The sequence below is a fragment of the Saimiri boliviensis genome, chromosome 2, assembly GCF_048565385.1.
Source record: "Saimiri boliviensis isolate mSaiBol1 chromosome 2, mSaiBol1.pri, whole genome shotgun sequence".
NCBI lineage: Eukaryota > Metazoa > Chordata > Mammalia > Primates > Cebidae > Saimiri > Saimiri boliviensis.
In genome coordinates this window covers 32,403,743-32,422,821 of record NC_133450.1, presented here as the reverse complement: position 1 = coordinate 32,422,821, position 19,079 = coordinate 32,403,743, and the positions used below count along the sequence as shown (strand labels likewise).

The 19,079-nt window shown below is 41.5% G+C and overlaps 1 protein-coding gene and 1 long non-coding RNA gene across 16 annotated transcripts in view; one reads left to right on the top strand and one right to left on the bottom strand.

Moving 5' to 3' along the window:
- The window catches only part of LOC141583509 (uncharacterized), a 33,876-nt gene extending 32,346 nt beyond the window's left edge, over positions 1 to 1,530 (bottom strand). For both annotated transcript variants that reach the window (XR_012516141.1, XR_012516142.1), the window contains exon 1: positions 1,357 to 1,530. This is a non-coding gene — a long non-coding RNA (uncharacterized LOC141583509). The remainder of the gene's footprint in view (positions 1 to 1,356) is intronic.
- Positions 103 to 19,079, top strand: part of SIPA1L1 (signal induced proliferation associated 1 like 1) — a 391,460-nt gene continuing 372,483 nt past the window's right edge. For 4 of the 14 annotated variants that reach the window (XM_074393047.1, XM_074393044.1, XM_010335233.3 and 1 more), the window contains exons 1-2: positions 103 to 188; positions 808 to 867. The gene's annotated coding sequence lies outside the window, so the exon portion shown is untranslated. Of the gene's footprint in view, positions 238 to 553; positions 868 to 902; positions 1,215 to 1,485 lie in introns of those variants that run through there. The other 10 variants (XM_074393043.1, XM_074393046.1, XM_074393042.1 and 7 more) reach the window with 5 other exon arrangements.

Genomic DNA, 19,079 nt, shown 5'->3' with positions numbered 1-19,079 from the left:
CGAGATTTGCGCGCCGCTCAGAACCGCTCGGCGGTGATCTCACCCGAGACTTGGGGGAGAGGGAGGAGTGAAGGAGGGGAAGGAATGGGGCGGGAGGCGGGGCGGGGAGGGGAAGGGCGAGTGAGGCGCCGCCACTGCCGGCAACTTTGTGAGCGAGTTCAGTGCGTGCGTGAGCGAGTGAGCGAAAAGTCAGTGCAGCGCCGAGTCCCCGGCTGGAGGGTCCCCGGGGAGGGCCAGGTCTGGGCCCCAGAGGCCGCCCCCACAACCACTCCATCCCCTCCCGCCTCGGTGGCTCCTTCCCCATTTCCTCCCCCGCCGGTCCTCGGGGCCTTCCCGCCCCCGTCGGCACTTACCTGTCCCCTCCCCCACGCGGTACGCACCTCCCCGTCCTCCCCCGCCCCCCGCGCCCACCTCGGATCTTCGGAGCCCGGACCCCCGCACTTGCTTCCTGTACTGGCCGCCCCCTCAGCTCTTTCCCCTGCGGGCGGGCGGGATGGGGGTTGCTGAATGTCGGGGACGGCGCGAGCGGGGGCCCGGGCGCCTAGACAATAGTTGATGCCCGAGGACGGGGCCACCTCCGCCTTCCCCTCCTCCGTGAGCTCGGCCCACGCCGGCTGCCCGCCAGCCTGCATTCCGGGTCTCCCTCGAAGCCGGGCTCGGGAGTTGGGCTGATTCCGCCCCCGCCTCCCCCAGGCCCCCCTCCGCTCAGTGCTCGGCGCCCGCCCCGGCCCGGCCTCGCTGCTCTCCGCAGAGGAGGCGGCGAGTGAGCGCGCGCCGGTCGTCTACACGGTTTCTCTTTCTCCCCAGGGAGAGCGCGCGACGGACGCGCCCGGGACGCGCGGCGGCACCGGGAGGTCGGGCCGAACGGTAAGTGGCCCCCGCACCTGGGTCCTTGGGAGTGCGGGGGTGCAGGGCCGCTGACAACCCCCTGTCCCGTTTCTGGCCGGGGCTGGGGTCCAGAGCCCGGAGCAGGACCCCGGGAGGCCGATTAAAGTTTGATTTCCGATTTGGTGGCTTGCTGATAGTGCAGCCCGGCGGGGGCGAGTCCGACTCCACCGCGCCCGGCGCGCGCACGCACCTCAGAACCCGAATCTGCATAACTACGGGGCAGGCGCCTTTGCGGGAGCCCAGGAGACCCTCGCCCCAGCCCGGGCGGTTGCGCCCACCCCGCTGCTCTGGTTCCACCTGGCGACCCTTCCTCTCTGGTCACCTGGGTGAGCGCTTTGCAGGCTGTGCTGGAGTAGGCAGGCCGAGTTGGTTGAGTTGTGGGAAATGGAGAGGTACAGCTCGGTGCCCGAGGGTGGTTAATTTCCCCTTTGGGGGTCTTGGGGACATGAAATTTTGGGATGCTCTAACCTGCTTTCCAGGGAGCGAGTAAACCGCGAAAGGGCTGGGAGGCGTGAGTGTGCCGCAAAAAGAACTTTTCCTCCTTCGCCCCATCTGTTACCAGCTTCTCTCCTGACCTTAAAGGAAATTTCCGAGGCTGTTAAATCGCTCCATGGCATTTCTAGGTGGACCAGTAATCGTGTTGGGCAGGTTGAAATTTCATCGCGGTTTGGAAAACAGAGAGAGATGGGAAATGGCTCACTTTCAAGGAAGATGTTTGGCTGAATTGTTGGCATTTTTCTAAGGGAAGCCTTTGGGGATTGGTGGCTTCTAGACTACGTTTACCTTACAGATTTTATTTTTCCTCATGGATAGTTTAGAGGCAGCATTCACTGAAATGCATACTACCTGTGAAGCGATTATGTTTCTAAACTGGAGCCAGTGATGCGATGCAAATTTCGGAGTAGAGGTGTCGACTTTCATCAGGTTCCAGGTCTATCTGGATGGACTGGGATTGGCGTTTCCTCTATAAAGCAAACCTTTCATGTTGAAACTCTGAGTCAGACTCTTAAAGCCATTGTTTTTGTGCTGGTACTCTGTGGGAGATAAGTGTCAACTTTCTCCTGTTTTCTCCTATGGAGTATCCGTCCAAGGCAAAGCTTCTCTGACTGAATCTTCTGAAAAAGTGCAAGGTTAGATCATACAGAATCCCTTCCTGCAGCCAGTTTAGTAACAATATTAATTTTCTTTATAATCCTGATTTAACGACTTTCATTTTTCTCTTCGTTTTTTGAAAGCTGCAATTAAGCTATCTTTACCAGGATTACAAAGAGGATAATATGGAACAGTGGCAATAGTAGGTCTCAGCTAGTTTAGATGACATCTCCATTCTTAACTATATTAATATTAAAGCATTTTTCTCATGGAATAAATTTTATTAAAGCATTAGCAATTAACAGTGCATTTAAAATGAACGATTGTTTCCACATAAATGATTAGAGGCAAAATAAGAGATTTTGGGAGATGAATGCGTTTATGTCTCTGACAACTAATTTTCTTATCTCATTAATGCTTAAGTAAAGCCCTGTTGAGGTTGACTGTCATTCGATTTCTCCAATTGACTGAGAGAACAAGTTTGGTGAGTGGCTTGAGACAGTCAGTAGGTGTTGCTGTTGTTAGCTTCTCTGCAGTTCCTCCTTCCGCTCCTTGAGTTTGAAATTGCAATTCTGGTACAGTGAACTTTAAAAATCTGAGTGTCAGTCAGTGATGGTTGTGATTTCATTGGAGGATTCTATGGCAAGGTTGACTTGAGCTCTAGGTAATAATTCCAGTGCACCTCTCTGATACTTCGTATTGAGATTCATTTAACTCCTCTTTTGTCTCTATCCTTTCACTAGTATTTTCAGGCTTCTGCATTTGCTTTGCTTTTGCTTTGAAGTATGTGTGTAATTTTGGTATAGTGCCCCCACATTGATTGTTTCGGAACTTTAAAAAAACACCTTCCAGTAAGTTATTGAAGTCATAGATTGAAGATTGCTTGAGATGAGCAGTTTTGTAGACTTTGGGAGATCTTAGTTGAGATGTGTATCTGTTCTATCTTAAGTTGCAATCTGAATTTGTAGATATGTGACTTTTTTTTCTTTTTTAAAAAATCTCTTTGAGCTGTGAAACAGCATAAAGAGAGCTGAAATGGCATGAGAGTGGAATTTGGTGGAAAGTTTGTCATGATTAATAATCCGATTATGTGCCTCTTCTCACTCCTCATGGTTGTGTTATCATTTCTGTTGGTCCATGTTAGTGCACAAATGAAGTATGCATATCCTGAAGATTTTTGGGTGACATCTCAGATTTGAGCCTGTTGATTCACTGACCTTACTAGATTTTTTCTATGATAGACAAATAGACTCATTCCCCTAATAAAGAACTAGAGCTCTGATAGAGTACCTTTTAAATTTTTTCCTTTGCCTCAAATCATAAAAGTTCAAATGTCAAAATAAATTCAGAAAAACTTTTTCCCCCAAGCATTCCTATATTCCTAACCTTTTGAGTGGTGAGTCAAGCATTGTTTATTGAGTGCCACTATCTGGGAGTGCACGTTTGGTTTCTGTGATTCCAGTGATGAGCAAAAGAGTGTTCCTGGCTGCTTGGAACTTGTCCTGTGGGGCTATTTGTAGTAATCTTTCCTGGTATGGAGTTATGATACCCTGATTCCCCATAAAAGTTATGCATTGTAGGCAATTATTTTTGAATTTTAATGTATGTATTTATTTATTTTGAATTTTAATGTATTTAAACATTTTGAAATAATATAGCCTAATATTTGTCCTCAGAAGGTCTGGGTTTCAGAAACCTGCTCTGCTATTTTCTGGTTGTAAGATCTTGAAAAATAATCGAACTTCTTTTCTGAACTTCACTGTTGTTTCCTGGAGAGATGGACTCATAACTTGCTTCACAAATGAGCAATGAAAATTAATGAGTTGGAGGCCAAGGTGGGCAGATCACCTGAGGTCGGGAGTTCAAGAGCAGCCTGACCAACATGATGAAACCCTGTCTTAAAAAAAAAAAAAAAAAAGAAAATTAATGAGAATATATGTGTGAAAGTACTTTGTAAACTATAAAGTCTTATTTGTAATGTTGTTTTTTTTTTTACTTTTTGTTGGACAGATTCATGGATTATTGGAACTAGGAGGGATTTTGACTCAATTGGCTCATCTTTCCCATTTTGCATATGAGGAAATTGAAGCGCAGAAAGTTGAAGTGATTTGTTGAAAGTTCCGGAATTAGTTAATGACTAGGCAGTGATTGGAAGACAGGTGTCCATATTTAATTATATTCGTTTGTTTTCTGTTTTTTTTTTTTTCTATCTTAGAGTACGTTAAAATTTTGCTACTTTCTCCCTTCACCTAAGAGTTCAGAATTTATTAAATATCCAAAATGAGAAGATGCAAAATTGAAGGAACAATGAAAACAACATTGATGTAATGTTTGGTAACCAAGCTTTAGAGTTACTCAAATGACAAAGTTATGGGGAAAGTAAATAAGAGTTAAAGTTTCTACATAGTAAATTCTGTAGGCTTTCTTGTTTTGTTTTTAAAGAAATCTTTATTAGCTCAGAGCATAATGTACTTGTATGCTTTTTAGAAAAACTAAACTGAGTGTATTTTGGTTCACCTTTTTCTTCTCTTTTTAAACTCATTTCCGTTTGCAGAAGGAATTAGGTGTACGGTCCTTGTTTCTGGACCATGGCCAACTAAATTTCAGGCCTTCTTTCTCAGTGATATGGAAGGGTTGCTAGAGAGTGGGGCAAGGGGGTCAGTCAGGTGAAGAGATAAAACAGGACATAAAACGGAAAACGTAGGAGCTTCCTGTTGAAAATGGGACTAATTTATGTTGTGTCACCCAGCCTTCCAGTGGAGTAATGTGAACCAGTAGAGAAGAAACTTCCCTGCTGGTTGGGTGAATGCCCTTGAGGTGAGGGAGTCTCCTTCTTCCTGGAGAAGCATTATAGTATTCTGTCAGTGCTCACACAGAAGTTTGAGTCTTATACTACAGACAGGCACAAATAAGGGTGTTCCACTATCCCTTGAGATTGACGATCCGACCTTCTGTCTGCAGCACTTTTTTTGGTATGGAAAATTGGCCTTGTTGAATTTTTGCTTTTAGTTTTTTTCCTGTGCCTAGCTAATCAAAAACAAAAACAAAACACACACACTTTGATGGCACCTTGCTTTCAAAGGTCATATTTAAGTTAATTATTTTTAGATGATAGCTCTTTTTTTTTTTTTTTTTTTTTTTTTTTTTTTTTCTGGTGGGCTGTTGATGAGCTCTGGAGTGAGTCATAGAAGCATGGGAAAGATTCCATGGGTTCTGGGTCTTTTAAACGTGGATGATCTGCATAAGGGACAGAAGAACATAGTGCTTTGGTTTGTAATTATGAGGGTACAAAAAACCATCAGGGCAGATCTTTTAACAGTAGGTAATGTTCACCAGTCAACAACAATTTTCTCCTTTTATTCTGGCCTGGAGAGAGTAAAATAACCCCATTTGCAAATAGAACAGAGTGTTTTCTTAAAGGCATAGAGATAAGACACCAAAATGACATTGGAGGGATGTCGGGGGCTTCTTTAGCTGGCCCGTAGTAAGTAGTAGTGGGTGTGCCACAAAGTCAGGCAAAGACATTTCTCTTTGCCCCGAGTCTGGGATGAGAAGTTTCAGCCTGTAGATTTCTAATTTGTTGCTTGTCATGTTTCACTAAGTTGTCCCTCTAATTAGGATTGTAGTATGCCTAAGTTTGAATTGTGGAAGCAGGCAATTACATAATGTTAGAGTTCCCTTTTCCCAATTCAGGAGAGGCAGGAGAATGTGTGTTTGTTGGGAATACCGGCTTGGGGAAGGAGAATTGCTGGTTCGCACAAACTCAGGTCAGTCAAAGGCAGCTTGAGCAGAACTGACAGCCAGTGCTGCTGCCCTTGGATTTCTTTCCTCTTTCCTCCCCCAGAGCAGGTCTGGGTTAAATGTATTTTCACAGATAAGAAAGTTAAAGTTAATTGTGGTTATTTCTCTTCTCTTTCTACTTTTTCCATGAAGCCTTTCACCAAAGCTATGAACAACTATAGTCATTGGTTGGTTTTGTGGTTCTACTTGCTTACTCTTTTTCTTTTTTGGAGACGGAGTCTTCCTCTGTCTTCCAGGCTGGAGTGCAGTGGCACCAGGCTCACTGCAACCTCTGCCTCCCAGGATCAGGCGATTCTCCTGCCTCTGCTTTCCCAGTAGCTGGGACTGCAGGCGCCTGCCACCATGCCTGGCTATTTTTTTTGTATTTTTAGTAGAGACAGGGTTTTACCATGTTGGCCAGGATGGTCTCAATCTCTTTACTTCATGATCCACCCGCCTTGGCCTCTCAGAGTGCTGGGATTACAGGTGTGAGCCACTGTGTCTACCCGATTTCCTTTTATTTGAGATGAGTCTCTCTCTGTCACCCAGGCCACCGTGCAGTGGCACTATCTCCGCTCACTGCAACCTCTGCTTCCTGGGTTCAAGTGATTCTCCTGCCTCAGCCTCCCAAGTAGCTGGGGTTACAGGCGGTTGCCACCATGCCCAGCTAATTTTTGTACTTTTAGTAGAAACAGGGTTTCACCACATTGGCCAGGCTGGTCTAGAATTCCTGACCTCCAGTGATCCTCTTGCTTTGGCCTCCCAAAGTGCTTGGCCTTACAGGTGTGAGCCGCTTGGCCAAATTTGCTTTTTTTTTTTTTTTTTTTTTTTTTTTTTTAGCTCATTAAATGCCTTTCCTTTAATAGTCTCTAGCTCCCAGAATTGATTGACCTTTTATGAATTTCACAGATATGAAAGTTAAAGTTAATTGTGGTTATTTCTCTTCTCTTTCTACTTTTTCTGTAAAGTCTTTTACCAAAGCTGTGAACAACTATAGTCATTGGTTGGTTTTGTGGTTCTACTTGCTTACTCCTTTTCTTTTATTTATTTATTTATTTTTGAGACGGAGTTTTCGCTCTTGTCATGCAAGCTGGAGTGCAGTGGTGTGATCTTGGCTCACTGCAGCCTCCACCTCCCAGTTTCAAGTGATTCTCCTGCCACAGCCTCCTGAGTAGCTGGGACTATAGGCACGTGCCACCATGCCTGGCTAATTTTTTGTATTTTTAGTAGAGACACGGTTTCACCATGTTGGCCAGGCTGGTCTTGAACTGCTGACCTCAGGTGATCCGCCTGCCTTGCCCTCCCACAGTGCTGGGATTACAAGCGTGAACCACTGCACCCAGCCTGAACCTCTATTTTTACGTTTCTTTTCAGTTCTTGATGCTCTCAGAAGCAGATGCTAACTGGACTGTGGTATCCGATGCCTTCAGGAAAAGATAGTCTGCTTATTAGGAGGTACTTATAAGATGGAGAACTATACATTAATAGAATGTCCTAAAATTTTCACCAAATTTGATACTTTTATTGCTTGCTTCACATGTATATAGCTAGGAATAAAAATGGAGTCAGTATTTTCCCATATTCTTGCAAGAAGCATGATGCTGTGGCTCTGAACCATACTGCTTGCTTTTAAAGACTTTTCAAAAACACATGTTCTTGAAATAAGTATGTAGTTGCTTTAACTCCTCCCTTTTCCCTAACCATACTTCTGGCTGCTCCACTGAAGACCTCAGAAGCTTCTGCCAGTGTGCTTTCCCAGAGCCTGACTTCTTAGTAGCTGGTATTTGACGTATGAGGAGAGTGCTCTGTGTGCATATGTGTGCATGCTTGTGTGTGTGTTTGTGTGGTTGGGGCAGGTTAGACTCCTAGCTCAGAATATGCTCTTGGGAAACATGTTCAGAAGCCTGAATGTGATTCCTAAACCATGTCTCTTTTCCAGTTTGAGAAATGCCTGTGGTTCTTCAAAGAGTCTCAGTGTTGTTTTATACATTTTTAAAATTAGCATATTAATGGTGATCCTTTTTAATAGGAAGCAAGGTATAATAATTGCATAACAAAATAATGTTTCAGGTAGATAAATGGTAGGTTACAGAGAGCTATAGGATTCACAGAAAAGGCTTATTAAAAGTTCAGGAACCTCAGCCTAGTAATTGGTTTGGGTAGGATTGTTCTGAAGGCCATTTTCAAGGTGATGTTTGAAAGTAGCGGTTTTCTGTGGTTTGGGTAGGATGTGTGTTTGGGGGAAGCAGTGAGTGCTGGGGTAGAGAATTGCAGTGAACCTTGAGGCTTTTCTCTTGGGGGAGAATGCTAGATACTAAGGTTGATGGGTGATTTGAAGCTCAGTAGGTGATTCTGTTATGCTTCTCCCCCACTCAGTTGAAAACACAGTGGCTTTTATATAATTTTTAGATCTATGTTTGACAATAAGGTAAATAAGTAGTGGACTTAAACCAGAATGCAGCCACTTGGGGATTGTAGAAACTTCATTTTGGATGGGTGAAAAGGAGAGCCTCTGCATCCTTTGTAGAGGCCCATTGATTCAAAAAGACAACTTGGAAGAACTCCTGAAATGACTGTAAAAAGAGTCAGCCTGCTTAGACTCCTGCAGTGGAGATGGGACATGTACATGCAATTTGATAATTGTATGTTGGCATTTCTTTTTAAAAAATTGTGGTAAAAACATAGAAAGTTTACCATTTCAACCATTTTTAAGTGTATAGTTCAGTATTATTAAGTGTGTTCACACTATTGTGAAACAGATTTCCAGGACTTTTTCATCTTACGAATCTGAAACTCTGTAAGCATTAAACAGTGGCCCTCATTTCCACCTCTCCCAGACCCTGGCAACCATCATTCTACTTTCTGTGTCTATGAATCTGACTACTTTAGGTGACTTCATATAAGTGGAATAATGTCGTATTTGTCTTTTTGTGACTGGAGTGCTTTACTTAGCATAAAATCCTCAAGGTTCATCTATGTCGTAGCATGTGACAGGATTTCTTTCTTTTTAAAGGTTTAATAGTATTCCACTGTATGAGTATACCATGTTTTGTTTATCCATTTATCAGTGGATAGATGTTTGGGTTGCTCCTACATTTTGGCGGTTGTGTTGTTGCTATGAACGTGGGTGTGCAGGTATCTCTTCAAGACCCTGCTTTTAATTCTTCTGTGTATATACCCAGAAGTGGGTTTGCTCATCATATGATAGTTTTATTTTTAATTTTTTGAGGAGTCTCCATACTGTTTTTCATAGTTGTACCATTTTACAATGTCATCAAGAGTTCATAAGGGTTCTAACTTCTCCACATCCTTACCAATGCTTATTTTGTTTTTTAAAAATTAATTAATCAGTTAAAATTTTTTTGAGACAGGGTCTCCCTCTGCCACCCAGGCTGGAGTGCAGTGGTGCGATCTCAGCTCACTGCAGCCTCTGTCTCCCCGGCTCAAGTGACCCCCCTGCCTTAGCCTTCTGAATAGCTGGGACTACTGTTGCACACCACCATACCCAGAGCTAATTAAAAAAAAAATTTAAATAGTAACCATCTTAATGGATGCAAGGTGGTATCTCATATGGTTTTGATATATGTTTCTCTGATGGTTAATGAAGTTGATTATATTTTCTTATTCTTGTTGGCCATATGTCTATTGTCTTCGCATAAATGTCTATTCAGTTCCTCTGCTTATTTTTTAATTGGGTTATTTTATTTTTTTGTTGTTGTTGAGTTGTAGGAGTCCTTTATATATTCTGGATGTTAATATGAGATAGATCACTCTTATGAGATAGATTACTCTCAAATACTTTCTCACACTCCAGGTTGCCTTTTCACTTTGTTGATTGTGTCCTTGGATGCACAGAATTTTTAAGTTTGATGTAGTCCCACTTGGCTAATTTTGCTTTTGGTCATATCCAAGAAATAACTGCCAAGTCCAAAGTCAGGAAGCTTTTTCTTCATGTTTTCTTGTAGGAGTTTTATAGTTTAGGTTTTACATGTAGGTCTTTAGCCCATTTTGAGTTCATTTTTATGTGTAGTATAAGCGTCCAACTTTTATTTCTTTGCATGTGGGGGTCATATTTTTTCAACACGATTTGTTAAGGAGACTGTCCTTTCCTTATTCAGTGGTCTGGGCACCCTTGCCAGAAATCATTTGACTATGTATGTGTGGGGTTGTTTCTGGGGTTATCTATTCTGTTGGTCTCTTTGTTTTTATGCCATTATCACACGTTTTGATTAGTAATATGTTCTGAAATCAGGAAGTGTAATGGCACTTTTAAGTTATGTTGTTCTAGATATTGAGTAATAAAGACGTGACATAAAGAATGTTTCCTTTTTTTGAAGGATCGAGACACACTTAGAAAATGAGGTAAGAAGATTTTAATGGCAGAATGTATGAGGCTATCAATTGGCAAGCAGCATAGTAAAAGCTGTTTGTCTAGCACTTCCGGTCTGCAAAGTGCTTTCACAGATACTGAGTCTGGTGGTTTGGGAACGCTTCAAAAAGGCAGTGAATCTTGAATTACCACAACAGTCAGATGTGTACCTTAGTGGGTATTCATACCCAGCACTCTGTGCCAGTTGTTGTATCACAGTGATACAGAGAAATTATTATAAGAACTGTCCTTGTGATAATTTTTTCCTTGACGCTGAGTCGTCTTTCCTTTTCCAATCTGGTCACTTTAGATACTGTATATCTGCTTGTTGAATAGCAGTGGGCCATATATGAAGGTAGACTATTTAACCACAGCACTGTTTTATGTTTTGGATGTGTTAAAAAAAAAAACAAACAAACCGAAAAACTGATCTGGCTGGGTTATACAGGATGAGTTGAAGGCAAGATTGAAGCCAGAACAGCAAATTTAGTGGCAGCTGTAGTAACTAATTTTGGCTACTTAAGACATATTTTCTCATCTTCTTAATACAATGATGGGGATAATTGTGGTTGAGTATATTATTTGAAGGGACATTTGGTAGAAGTTTCATGGAGGAAAAATGTAGTATGCTTGTATGTAGTAGGCCTGTCGTAAAGATTTATTAGTGACCAAATGAATTTGTATCTGCAAGGTATGTTGACTGGTGACCAAATGAATTCTTGTTTGCATTGGTGGGTCTCTATGGAGTAATTCATTCACTTTTCCTATAAGTACTTATTGAAATCCATTATATGCCAGGAACTGGTGGTTGCTGCTTGTAAACAGGATACATGGTTCCTGTTCTTGTGTAGCTGATATTCTTCTAGTGACTTATGTGGCCTTTTCAGTGTTCTGTTCCTCTCCTCTCGTTGGATTTTTCTTTAAGTCAAGGCCACCTGTTTTGCTTTTGATGGAAAAACAATTGCAGTTGTTTATTATAATGGTCCTATATTAAATATTATTTATACATAGAAAGAAACACTAGGCAGCTGCATGTTGGTTTCCAAGGAGATATATCTTGGCAAAATTTATTTTATCAAGTGCTTTTCAAAGAAAGAGAACTGAAAGAAACTGGCTGTAATGCCGTTTGGTTAGGATTTTCCTGAGGACCCAGATAGGGTTTTAAAATCTTGGTTTCTTCTACTCCCACACCCACTCCAAAAGAATCTGGAAAGCTAGTTATGACTAATCCTGGATTTTGATACTGATTTTGGAGCTTTGAAGAGTCATATAACCCTTCTGGATCTTCATTCATTCATTCATTCATTTCTTCATTCACTTAATAAGTCTTCATTGTTTATGTATCAAGTAATCTCTTCTTTTTAAAAGGGAGAAAATTGAGGGTTGAATTCAGTTTCCTTTAAGACCTGTAAAAATTTATTACTATGATTTAGTAAGATTTAGACCTCTTTGTAGATAGTAGAAATGTTTTTGAAAGAACTGAAGAAGGAAATGTAGAGTTTTTAACTCTAAAATATTTTAGTGAGAAAATGCCATAATGGTGGATAATTTTAGTGTTAGTTTCCTTCTGATCTGAAATCAATCAACATTTTAATTAGGCTCAGAGTTTTTCTTTATAATTTTGGTAGTAGACAATTCTGAACCTAACCTTTCTGTTGTTACTGGTAACACCCTGGAAACTGAATTCCTGTTTCAGGTGATTGGTATAATGTGTGTGCAGGAGATTTGGAAATGCTTGTTACCTCTTCTAGGTGCTTGGTTCTGAATCTTTCAAACTCTGGTCATTTTTATGTGGAGTAGTCTTGGGATAATGGTAACATCATGTCATGGAATGCAAAACAGTCACGCTAAAGATCTGACTGCCAGTACTGTGATAATTAAGCAGGCATTTGCTCATGGTGTCAAACAAGTAATATTTAGAGTTCTGAGTGTGAGATTTCATGGCTTTATAAGTGATATTTTCATTTTAATTTGTTGGAAATTCAACACAGTATTGACTATATATGAAAAGATTCAGTTGTACAAAGTAGAATTTAAGAATTTCCTCCCATGTGGATTGTTGCTTTTCGTAAATCTGGTTTCAGTGTTACCAAAGAACACTGGAAGATTTGCTCTAGTCCTGGCTCTACTAAATGGTAGTTGTGTGACTTTAGTGGTTTTTCATTTACCAGTCAGCAGTATCATTCTGCACTTTCTAGATGGCAGATACTGTTCTCATCCTAGGGATACATCAGTGAACAACTCTGAGTGAGATGGGAAGCCACTGGAGGGTTTTGTACAAAGGGTTTTGGTCTGACAGATCTTAAAAAGTGACACTGTCGTGTAGGGGAATAGAATGGGGAACAGTGCAAAGGTGGAAATTGGGGAATGTTAGAGATTTCTAGCAATGCTCTGTAGGTGAGATATGATAGCAGCATGAAGGTGATGAGAAGTGAGTGGTTTCTGGATATGTCTCAAGTAGGGCTAAAATGATCCACTGATGGTAATATGATGTGGAGTGCGACAGAGTGTACTCAAGGATGACACCAAGGTGTTTAGCCTGGAATAATGGGGCAGCCATTTACTGAAATGGAGATGCCTGGAGGAGCAGGTTTGGGTGTGGTATTAAGAGTTGATCTGTACGTGTTGGGTATGAGATGAAGTTGACATGCCAAGTGGAGCAGTCAAGTAGGCAGCTGGGAAGTTCTGTCAATCTACATGAGCTTTACTTTTCTCATCTGTGAAATGGGGAAAGTGTCTGCCCTTCTCACAATTCTTGAGATAAAATGAGAAAAAAAGAAGTTAAAAATTTGTAAAGCTATGTCTTGTATTATTTCTGGAAAGTAGACTGGCTACCATCTTGTGTCCTTTGTGGTCTGTTTTGCACTATTTAACTCGTAGGCCACACTGTATTTTGGAAAGTTAGCATTTGCCCTCCAAAGCCTGGTTTCTTTCCCAGTAGATATGAAAGCTTGCTTTTTCATCCCTCCTGCAGTTTGTGGGCAGCTTCTTGGAGAACTTGGTATGTATTTCAGTTGTCTCCAGGGTGTCAGAGGGCTTCATTTTGTGTAGAGCTGCTATTTGAGAGTGTGGTACCAGACTTGCTCTTAATAAACATAGCGTTGGGCCAAAGTAATTTATTTAGGTGGCTGGGTATTGTAGTAGAAAAATGACTATCTTTCTCAAATTCTTTATTTTAGGCTTTCTATAACTTGAATCTATTAACAGATAGGGTCTAATAGGTTAGATGATTTAGGGAGACCACTCTTCATGTTTCTGGATTCAGAATACTTGCTAGGTTTTTTGACTGCTTTACATTTTTTTGGTAGGCAGGTGAAATACGTTAAGTATGTATTTTAATCTATAGAATTAAAATTTGCTTACGCTCCACCATGTTGAAAGCATCAGTCTTGTGTTTAATCAGTGGCATTTTGAATTTATTAAATGTCTGTCATCGGAGGTAGTAGTAAATAGTTATATCTTTGAAATGTAGTATTTTTATAATCTATACTTTCCCAGCAGTTAATTGTTCCTTTAAGAATGTCTTTAGCCAACAGGTGTGGTGGTTTTGGGTTCTTCCAATCCATAAGCAGTTTTGAACAGAAATACTACCACTCTTCACTGCTATCCTCGTTTGATTATCAGTCAACAAGGTTCCACTGGGCATTGGATGTGCACACCCATTGCAGGTCCTCTGATTTAGAAAGGGCCTGACACATGCAGTGAATATAACTTGATGACTGCCATCTAAGGAAGTATGGTAACTGTTGGAATACCATCTAAGTAAGCATTCTAAGTGTTCAGTGGAAAGAGAATGGCAATGGCTTTAGTAATGAAGGCATCAGAGAGGTAGGAACTATGTTTTTCAGGAGATACCATGGGGGCAGAAGTTATTTTGAATAGTTTCCTTGTATGTTTCAAGCAAAAGGAGTTCTCTCTACATTACGGTTTTTGTTAGGTCTTCAAATCTATAAAATAGGTTTACCCATCTGCTCAGTAATTGTTAAGTTACATAATCTTTTGCTTTTCATTGAATTGGCTTACTGTACATTATTTTTGTTTTAGCTTCTGATAAACTGAACCATAGGTACCCAGAATGATATTACTGACATAATTGTTCCTGTTTGTTGAAGAGAAAACTCAAACCTTTTCTTTCCTTTTTAAGCACGTGTTAGAAAATTTTGGTCAATTGTAAGAACTTATTTAAAGGGGATCTATGTGTTTAAATCTGTGTCTTTTTCATGCTTGTTTTTCCCCCTAAAAGGAACATGACTGTCTTAGTCTTCCTAAAATATCTTTTAGGCTTTCCAAATTGTCTGATGGCTTTTTATTTGAACTTAAGTGTAGTAGCTGCTTTTATTGGAGAGATGCTGAGCATCTGAAGTCACAGTAATTATTTCTGTACACCTGAAGTTTTTTTTTTAAGTAACCACTTATTAAGTTATAATTCTCCATTTAAATTACCAAGTCAGTAGTTCTTAGTATATTCATACAGTTCTGGAACCATCTCTATAAGCAATTTTAGAACATTTTCATTATCTCACAAAAAAACTCCAAACCCATTTGTAGTCACTCCCCATTTCTTTCCAGCCTCACCCCTCCTCCCTGACCCCAGCCCTAGGCCACCACTAACCTACTTTCTGTTGTTACAGATTTGCCTCTTCTGTGTTTTTCATATAAATGGGATCATACAATATGTGGTATTTTGTGACTGGCTTCCTTCACCTAGCTCTGTCAAAGCACATTTTGTTTTTTGCAAGTGCTTTAACTTTGCTGGTAATGTTACAGATCAAGGATTCAAAACCAGATATTCCCTGTCTGCTGACACAGAAACTACAGCCTGTGCTGGGACCAGAGAAAATAGCAAAATGACCAGTTACCATGTGTGTTTGTAGAACAGGGAGTGAACTTTGAAGCTTTCATAAAATAAAACCACCCTAGTACTAATCCACGAGTGCATTCAGTACCTGTCATTGCATAATTGTCTTACCTCTCCTTTCCCAAGTATTGTCCTGCTTCTCACTTGAATTTTTAGCACCTCTTAGAAATCATTTCTGTTTTTTCTCTTTCTTTTACTTCTGGTCTGATCTGTGACCAAGCTTTATCATTTTTTTTCTTTGAATTGATTTTCATTTTCAGCTTTTGCTCTTAGTTTTATTGTCACCATCTTAGAGTGGACTTTGACCCCTGTGTCTTAGTGGCTGTTAGCAGCCTCCTTGCTGACCCCTTTGACTCCTGCTGTCCCATTCTCCATGCCATCTTGTCTGATCATTCTTTCTGAAAGACCACTTAGGTACATGTGCCACCCTGGAGGAACTCAAGTGGCTCTAATACTTTGCTACGTCAAACTCACACTTTCTTGCTTGCTTTTACGACATTCCTGTTTGGTCTCTCCTTTTCCGGCCAAAAAAGGAGAGACCAAACAGGAAAGTCTTTCTGTGCTAGGCTTTTGCTCTCTCCTATTCCCTCCTATTCTAATTTTCTTCAAACCTTAGTTTGTTTTCAGTTTTAGTTCTGTTGAAAAAGTATAGAGGCCTGGTGTGGTGGTTCACACCTGTAATCTCAGCAGTTTGAGAGGCTGTATCAGTCTGTTCTCATGCTGCTAATAAAGACATACTTGAGACTGGGTAATTTATAAAGCAAAGAGGCTTAACGGACTCACAGTTTCACCTGGCTGGGGAGGCCTCTCAATCATGGCAGAAGGTTAATGAGTAGCAAAGTTACGTCTTACATCGCAGCAGGTCAGAGAGTGTGTCCAGGGGAACTCCTCTTTATAAAACCATCAGATTTCATGAGACTTATTCACTCTCACAAGAGCAGCATGGAAAAGAGCAACCCCCATGATTCAATTACCTCCCACTGGGCCCCTCCCATAATACAGGGCATTATGGGAGCTGCAATTCAAGATGAGATGTGAATGGGGACACAGCCAAACCATCTCAGAGGCTGAAGTGGATGGTTTGTTTGAGCTTAGGAGTTTGAGACCAGCCTGCGCAACGTGACAAAATCCTGTCTCTACCAAAAATACAAAAAATTTAGCTAGGCATGGTGATGCATGCCTGTAGTCCCAGCTGTTCAGGAGCCTGAGATGGGAGGATTGCATGAGCCCAGGAGGTCGAGGTTGTAGTGAGCAGAGATTGCGCCACTGCACTGCAGCCTGGGTAGCCAAGTGAGAACCTGTCTCAAAAAAAAAAAGTATATGAAACCTACTAATTTCCTCAGTGATTGCTTTATCACTCTTATCCCCTTCCCTGCATACCGTGCTCCTTATCAGTATCTTGTCTTCCTTTTCTCTCTCAGCTCCAGCCTCTGAACTCTAGTATCCCTGTCTTTCTCATCCTTCTTCATTGATGTCTTACTGATGACCATAACACACCCTGATTTCTCCCTTCTCAGACATGGTGTTGTGTTGTATACTTAAAGAGCCTGGTATTTAATGATTAATGCATAGTTCATCAAGAGTGTCTAGCCTGGAGAAAACTCAGAGGGGGACGTCATCCTTTGTCACAGGAGTCAAAAGTCCATGATGTGGAAGGAGGAGAGGTTACCTTTTGTCTTTTCAGGCTTCACAGGACAAAACCAATGAATAGAATCAATACAGATATTTGAGTAAACATTAGAAAGGACTTTGCTGGTTGAGGTGCTTGCAGATGTCATAGACTGTGTCCCACTCTTGGAGACTGTGTCCTCATGCATAAGGCTGGATCATTTCTGGACAGGGTCATTGGGAAGGGCATTGAGATGATTCACATGGGCTCAGTAACACTAGTGATTGTGTGTCTCCAGTATCACAGTCATCTGGGGAGCATTTTAAATACAAAGATTCCCAGTCTCCACCTTTAGATTTTGGTTGAGCAGTTTGTGAAGCCAGGCTTGGAAAGTTTTGAGTTAGATGGCTCTTTTAGTCCTGAGATCCTATGAGACTCATTTGATTACCAGGTTTTTACTTTTTTAATTTTAATTTTTTATTTTATTGATTTGTGTTTTGAGACAAGAGTCTCACTCTGTTGCCCAGGCTGGAGTGCAGTGGTGCAATCTCAGCTCACTGCAACCTCTGCCTCCTGGGTTCAAGCAGTTCTCCTGCCTCAGCCTCTGGAGTAGCTGGGATTACAGGTGTGTGCCACCACGCCCAGCTAATTTTTGTATTTTTTGTGGAGATGGGGTTTCACCATATTGGCCAGGCTGATCTTGAACTCCCAGCCTCAAGTGATCTGCCCGCCTTGGCCTCCCAAAGTGTGGAGATTACAGATGTGAGCCACTGTGCACGGCCAGATTACTAGATTTTTATTGAGTGCCTGTATTGTATGGCAATATAAAGTTTTTGGTTTTTGCCTTCATGGAACATAGAGTCAAGGGGGGAATGCAGACAGACAGCTGAAACCATGTGATTTCTCCTCAGGTAGGGTAGATTCTCTGAGGATAGAGACCATTTCTTTTTTTGTCTTTTATGGTTCTTTCTTTGCCCAGAGGAATGGGCACTTTGGCATTCCTTCTTACCTGGCAAGGTGATTAATCCAATGTTTACTGACAAGCCCTCCTTTTGGTAGGGCTTAGTACTGTATTCTTTATCCAGGTGTTTTCTTTTCTTTTTTCTGAGATGAAGTCTTGCTCTGTATCCTAGGCTGGAGTTCAGTTCTCCTGCCTCAGCCTCCCTAATAGCTGGGATTATAGGCATGTGCCACTGCCCTGGCTGATTTTTTATATTTTTAGTAGAGACAGGGTTTCACCATATTGGCCAGTCTGGTCTTGAACTCCTGACCTCAGGTAATCCACACGCCTTGGCCTCTCAAAGTGCTGGGATTGCAGGCATGAGCCACTGTGCCCGGCCTATTCAAGTGTTTTCATATACCTTCAGTCTTGGTTGAAAGGGAGCCATTCTGTCTTCTGTTGTTTCATGGCAGATTCTGGTTTTAGATTTTGTTGCTTCCTGGTGATTAATATCAGCTATCATTTATTGAGTAACTACTCTGTGGGAGCCAGGACTCTGTGGGAGCCAGGATATTGAGTTCCTGTTACAGAATTTCTGCTTCTGTTAACATACATTGCAGCAGCTACTGAGTTGAAGCATTATCTGATGCAGTCATCTGTTGGGACTAGAGTAGTTGCAGTCATATTTTGGCTGTGTGCATAAAGTGTATTTTATTGTTGGGAATGCCATAAAGCCTGTCTACCTAGGTAGCTATGACCACCACCCTGTAAACTTATAATTTGTTTTAAACGCTATGCTGTACTGATGATAAAAGATCTTCATCTGATTTTTCAATGAAAGGCTGGTCTTGCTGCTGTAGCTTAGTATGTGGTTTTATTATTCGTTCATGTTGTGCCCAGATGGAAAGTCAGGGACTGTTTTTTTGTATTTTTAATGATGATCTGGATTTCACAGAGTTGGTGTGTGGCCCATTTGGTGGTTTCTTTTCCTTATCTGCTGTAGGACTTTGGCCTGTCACGGTGATGGCCCTAGTGCCTAGGTTAATAATGGTCATAAATATCTTTTGCTGAACACCACCAACGAATTCATTCTATGTTAGGTTCTTTACTTATGCCGTCTAATTTTATTCTCATGAAATTCCTGAGAAATAGGTATTATCAACATTTAATAGATGTAAGGAAACTAAGACAGGCTAAATAACTTGCCTAGCTTTCTGATGCTCCCCTAGCTTTCAGGATGTTCCCTTAGCTTTTAGATACTCACCTAACTTTCTGATGCTTTCTTGTTTACCTTTTCCTGGAGACTCAGGCATGGTTTGCATAGGAGTTAATACCATAACTTTTACTTTCCCTCACTTCCTTGTAGGCTTTACTAAGAAAAACTAGGTGGTACCTGAGGTCAGGAGTTTGAGACCATCCTGGCCAGCATGCCAAAAACCCATCTCTACTAAAAAATTACAAAAAATTAGCGAAGTATGGTGGTGCACACCTGTAGTCCCAGCTACTCGGGAGGGTGAGGCAGGAGAATTGCTTGAATCCAGGT